Source organism: Halyomorpha halys, unplaced genomic scaffold (genome assembly GCF_000696795.3).
Source record: "Halyomorpha halys isolate HHAL.00 unplaced genomic scaffold, Hhal_1.1 Scaffold249.1, whole genome shotgun sequence".
NCBI lineage: Eukaryota > Metazoa > Arthropoda > Insecta > Hemiptera > Pentatomidae > Halyomorpha > Halyomorpha halys.
Window position 1 is genome coordinate 244,642 of NW_027104890.1, and position 7,096 is coordinate 251,737.

The following is a 7,096-nucleotide window of genomic DNA, read 5'->3' on the forward strand; positions in this document are numbered from 1 at the left end:
ATATATATTCAGATGTGCCACTATCAAAGCTGACAGCAATTAGGTATATAATATGACTTCCTTTTTCCCACTCGATAGTGACTGGCAGGGAATCCCTAATGACTCTCCAAATTACAAGGAACCTCAACCCAGTAAAGCTCATTATCCTCTTTCCTTAATCAATAGATTAGTATGAATTATTCTAGCATCTTCCCAATTAGCTCACACCTCAAAGCACCCACAATCCTACCCTCTTGGCTAAGTGAACAACAAACCTAACAACTCTGATGCAAAATTAATTAAGAGATAATTAACTTGTTCGAGAGCTTTTAAGTATTCAATTAGAATCAAGGGGATTTATTAAGGGCGCCATAAACGTAATTTACAGTCGGAGAGAGAACTTCACCTTTGTGAACAGGATAGATAGTCCGAAAAAAATAGAAATATCTTGATCATCATTATCACAATATCTTTTGATTTTTGAGATAATATATGGTTTTGTTTTATCTGTTTTATTTTCTTTTTTATTTCATATATTCTTTTAGCTGTTGTTGTTTTTTTCTTCAATTTATTATTTTATTTATATTTTACGATGTTCTATGAGGTCTTTTTATTTATTTTATTTCATACACTTAGGCGCTAATGCATCTTGTATGATGCCTGTAATAATATTCTAAAGGGAGTTAGTCCCAGAATAAATGAAAATTATTACCATCTGATTCAACAGCTACAAATCTAAAGTCTTAGCCAACGAAGATTGGAATAAAACATCCGTTTCTCTTTCATGCAGTTTACCTTTCGTCATTCTAGGAGTGAACAAAATTACTCTTTCTGAATTACTGACTCACAGAAATGCATAAGGTATTTTTAATAACTCACGACTAATTTTAAGGAACGTGATGTTTTTCAAAAAGCTAAAATGTATTACGGTGATTGACTCCTTTTTTAGAAGGTAAAAATGTCCAAAAGTCACTGTACCTACATTGTACATTTTCTAAAATGTGTTGAGTACATATATTTTACATTTGTACCCATACAAGTACCATAAAACATTTTAATTTATATATTTCATTTTTCCTTGATGTGGCATGACGTATCAGATGACAACATCTGTCGGCCTGTGCCAAAACAACAACAATAAAATACAGTATTTTTATTTTTAAGGCTTTTAATGTTTCTAGTATTGAGGGGTTTATTCGCTTAAACCATGCCAATTTAAAATTATTCCCAAAAAATACCACTAATAATTTAATTTTAAAATAAAACTAATTAAAATGCATAAATAAGCTAAAAAAAACTAAAAACTAAAACACAACTAATAATAGAAGAGAAATAATATATAATTAATATAATTTTATGTAATAATATATTATTAACATAATTTTATATAATAATAATTTTACTATATTTTTTACTATCGCCATTTTATACATCGCTAATTATTATTTTCTAAAATACAATTCTTGTAATTATACTAATAACAGCTATATTCAAATTTGATCAGTGTATAATAATAACTTTTACTTCATGACGAGGTGTATTAAGATCTATCTTACGTCATTTTGAAATTTATTTACGTTGCTCCAAAAATAAATACTGGTATTATAATACTTTACTTTATTACAATAATTGGTTACAGGTAAAATAACATTGGTGACAGCAGATTACTTTGTAGTACTCCACATGTTGAGGGCAGGTATGATATTCGAGAACCTATCAGCTACCCCAACAATTGAAATGCGCTGACTCAAGAATGATTTTAGAACTATACTAGAGTATAGCTGTCTGATATTCTGACACAGCTATTCGTGCTTACTGAATCATATGCTTTAGAGAAACCGATTGACTTCATTGCAATCGCCTTCTTAAGCTTATTTAGCACTTCCGTTATTCAGATGTTGTTATTCTGGTAGAAATTCCGGTAACCTTTTCTGAAACTTTTGCCATATGTGGTTATAGGATAATCGGATGGATATGTTCTTGTTTGTCTCCCTGTTTGACCGGTTTAAGTAGAGATAACAAGACTGTTTCCAAGCTACCTGGAAGTAGTGAATTCTCTTACGAGAGTTAAGAAAGTTATAAAATTTTATGAGTACTGGGTTGCTGTTTCAATAATATTATCCTGGCAATGTACTTTTTTTACCTAATCCTTCAAAAAACAGTTTTTGATTTCTTTTGAACGTTTTTTATGGAAATTTATTTATCTTTTTGACATATTTAAAACTGACCATTGCATAGTAATCGGTGAGAAAATTGGCTTGTTCCTTTAAAAAAGGTGGAGTTTTATTTATTTTTTATTTTTTATGAAGCTTCCAAATTTCCTCGTGGGTATATGGAGTTTATTTGGTATTTGTAGTCTATTCACTTTTGATAATAAGTATTGTCAGAGAGTAGTCCAATGGAGATATAAATCTAGGAATTTTGACGAAGAACGCGTTTATTGATAGGCAAGAGATTTAAACTCACAAAAAGTAACTGATAAAAATTGACACAAATTTTTCTCACTAATCAACGAAAAGTACTTTTAAGTCGTAAACTGGGAGTCCGTACTGTTCATAATGTCGAGAGCTTAAAAACGTCTCAGCCCATTTTCAGCAGGTAATGAATGAGGTAGATAAGCTGAGTAAGTTAAAAAATGTTTTAAAACTTAGAAATACTTTCAAGCTCCCTCTAGACTTTAGAGCTTTGAATTACAGTAATTGTGAAAAGAAGTCTATAGCTACTTCCTGGGAAAGAAAAAAAAACCTTGTACATCACCAAGATGATTTAAGGTTTTAGTTTTATTATAAAAACACCACATTGGTATTAAGTTACTGTTTACATATGTAAATGTTCTTTATAACATTTAATTTTTGATTGAAATGTCGAGTTAAATCAAAATCTTTATAACAGTTTTCTAGAAAATAAAAAAATGTTGGGGATGAGGTTTTTAGGACTCAGGGGACCTCAAAACATGTATTTTCGTCGATAACCTTTACTGTATACTCCATTATAAATTGACCACTGTCAAATATAATAAGCGATATTAACCACTACTCAAACAAAGCAGCGAAATACTCATTGTTCTCTGCATCGACTCTTTAATGAATAAATAGAGATCTCCTACATTAATTTATATACAGCCAAACTATTTTAATAACAAACATAATAAATTATCTCTCCTTAAGTGAAGGAAAAGTATCACGGAATTATGTTTTTTACCGTTTTGAAATGTGGAGTAATGTAATTTTACTTGAATTTCATTTTCTGATCCTCAAATGTTTATTGTCGTCTGAGTTATGGATTTAGTACCCACATAAACGTTTTATAACATTGCTAAGATTTAAATAAGACTTGACCATTGGTTACATGGGCTAGGGATGACATAGAGGAGAGAGAAGCGAGGTAAGATAATTGTGAGGCGAGAGAGGAGAGTGGGTGTCGATAAAGCTGCGACTGCGCGCCCCGGCCGCCCCAATGGGCCCAGCGCCGGGGCGCCACACAGTCTGCTTCCTTCGACCTCATCGTAAATCTGGGCTACTTCCCATCTCCGGCTCTCCGGCTAATTGATTATTGTCTTTCAATAAAACAAATTTATCAAAAACAGATCTACCCTGCTGCTGTAGAGCTAACATCTACATTCAGGAAACACCAACTTCAAAACAAAACAACAATTACTTGAAAAAAAAATTGTAAATTTTGAAGTTTTTAAATCAACAAAAAAAAAACATGGTTTTATTTTTACTACATTAACTACCTAAGGGAGAATTGATGTTGGAGTTGCAATAAACGGTAAATGATGGAAACAGTGCTTAAAAAACGCTGCTCTGAAAAATCCTTTCTTGTATTTTTTTTTTTCGTTAAACTTCTAAAGTTGATATCGTTTATTGCAGCTCCAACTAAAATACACCTTCAGGTAGAGGAGATACCGTGACGGTCCAGGCGATGGCGTTCGGTATCCTCTATTTCGTTGCTTTCCAAACTGTGGCGCGCGTACATAGGGTACAGAAACAGTTCGATGAGGTACACACTGCTCCGTGATTTGCATCACCTGGTGCAACATGGTGCATTCGGTTTTAGCAGAAACGTCCTGTAATATATCCTACCTTTTTCCAATTCCATGTCCTTAGCTGTAAACGACTTAATGAGATTAATTTAAAAATAGAGCCATATAAAGAGGCTTTTTCACCCACTAAAGGTAATTTCTAGATCCGCATAAAATCATTCATTCTTCCAAATCAGTAATTAAATGGCATATTGCTAGCTTGTGGAAGATAATATTGTCAAGCATAATATTACTTTTGCTTCTATCCTTGTGGAATCTCCTATTTTTCTTTACATCTGGTCATTTAGTTGAGAGAGCTGGGTCATTCAAATCATTGGGCTGTGAGCTGATCTGATTACATTTAACCACTGATACTTTGGAATATTACGTCAGTAACTGAACCTCAACTATGGATAAATCCATATGGCCAATTTAGGGATTCTTGGTAATAAAAATCATTTCCTTTTTTTATTTTAATATTAATGTTAATATTTAGTCTTAAAAAAATATTGATTTTTAATTGACTTCACCATTTGTTTGAAATAAAAACAAGGAAATAAATCAGAGACCCATATATATGAAAAAAAGCAATAGAGTTGTAAGGAGGTATCTGGGTCAAGCTGATTGCTGATAACTGGGAGAATAAATTCCTACATAAATTTCGTTCGGGTCGTCAGGTGTTTCAATTGGCAAAAGTTGTTTTGACAAGGCGATTGGCATAATTTTATCATAAATTAACAGTGATAGATTTTTTTGTATAAAGTATATTTCATTTCTTTTAAATTATCAAAGATCAATAAGTTTAACATGAAGCCATGGTTCAATAACCATGTACAGGTACATAACCCCAATAAGAGGATATTATTTTTTAAATTTCTGGAATAGCTGAAAAATACATAAATTACATGAAACCTCCGTATGTAACAGAGTATGATGGAGTACCTGAAAAAGAATTAGTTCAAGTAGCAAATAATTTAGTTACTTTTGCCTGACCATTTGATTACTCCAAATATAGTCTATTTGGAATTTGAAAATTAACCATGATACAATTAGTGATAATTAGTGGTGTGCCTCAGTTTAATATATTTAAAAAGCCCCTGAAATCGAAAAACGGCATCAAACCCGCCACTCCCGCCCTCCATGGTAGCCTTACTTATCTGTCTTTTAGAACGGACAATTACAGCGCGAGTAGGTTGGTCGATGAACGACATGTCACAATCTCACAAGAGCAGGATTGTAACGCTAAAAAAAAGGCCACCCTTCCCCGCCCGACCCGCCCCGCTAAACCCCCGGAGAGCGAGGGCCCTATATCACTTTCGAAATAGTAGCTTAAAACGGGAAGGAGAGACTTTGAGATAGTTTAATATATTTAAAAAGCCCCTGAAATCGAAAAACAGCATCAAAATGCTGAACTGATCTTCTTCAACTAAATGTAAGGAAGAATAGGAAATTCCATGAGGCTAGAGGCAAAAGTGATTAACTAATGTTGACAATATTATCTTATGCAACCTAGCGATATACCATTTAATTACTAATTCGAGGCTTTGAAAGTATGGAGGATTCCAAAAATTAAAATTTTATTTTTCTTTAGACGCGACCCTGCTTCTCCACTTTGAATCCATTAATAAGTAAGACATTTTTACAATTATATATAGGTTCCATCCGAGTAATTATTATTGCCTTTACTGTCATCCTCCCTCCACCAAAAAAACAAGAATGGACGACGAGTGGTGGACATGGAATCATGAGAAGGGAATGATGGACGGATAAAGACGCTAAAATAAGAATTTTCCTGCTTTTCTTAACTTTACTTATTCTAATCTTCAAAATATTATATGAATTATCCCCTTTATTACTTGTCGCAGAGTTATTATAAATGTAAGTAATTTTCTAAATAAAAATGTTTTCCATTTATTGAACCTCCCTCGTATTGATATTATAGCGCACTCGTCATAGTTACAATTTCAGATATTATATTGACACTAATCATATGCAAAATATCACTTATGAAGTTAACATACAGCCTGACGCCAAAGGCGGAAACAATTCATCAGAGAGACTTCCGCTCTATATCCCAATCCCTAATTGCCACAGCCGATTGGATCGAGATCCTAATGACATGGCCCCCTGTTCCCGCTCAGGATGTTGGTAGCGAAATGATAGTGTTCGTTCCCGGAGCACAGGTAGTGAGTGCTGTGTAGCTGGAGGGTTGCATCACCAGCGGAAGGTCGATGAACGGTCATTCAGTAATGATGAGGAAAACATATGTTTTACGTCATCATTAGGATATTTCCAACAAAGCTTTTGGGCTCTTATAAAGTTTTACTAGTTGGCTGAAGATCACACATCATATTAATTCAAACTAAAAAATAGACATAGCACATTAGCAAATTGTTCTGTATTGAAGGAAATGGGGGGCAACGTCTTAACACTCCGGAGGAGTTGCAATTTCCGCTGAAGTCACACTTACAAAACATAGCCCATCTTTTCCTCATTCTTTGAATAAAAAAAGAAGACGAAGCAAGTTCTGAAACACCGGACAACCTATTTTTTCAAAAAACATTTCTTTCCACCAATATATGTTACAATCATAGTTAATGTTGCAAGAAAGGTTTGCATTTTCTAGACATGGTCAACTTACACTGTGTATGTTGCGTACCCAAACTAGAAAAGGTGCTTTAACTAGTGAAGATCAACAGTTCTTCGTGAAAGTTAATTTCGTTTACAGTGATTGCGAACCCCACTTCCTCAATTTGACAAATGTATTATTTTTTTCTTATCGCTACTATCAACTTTGTTTGGTAGGAGAGGTCACAGATATCAACTTACGCTCTCTTTGCTCGCTCAAAAGGGATAAACAAACACTCAACAGATCTTTTGCAAAGGTGGACGGCCTGAATTCCCAAGATTCGCTTGTGAAAGCATGTTTTTAAATTTATAATTCGACTTTCACAAAGTTCCTCAGCGTAAATCGACTACAGTAAACTGTTCTTGAAATATTAACTATCATTTTAACATATATAAAGTGACTCGCAACGTACTTGGACATCACTAAAAAATAAGGTTGGCAAGTTATATTAAATATTTATATTT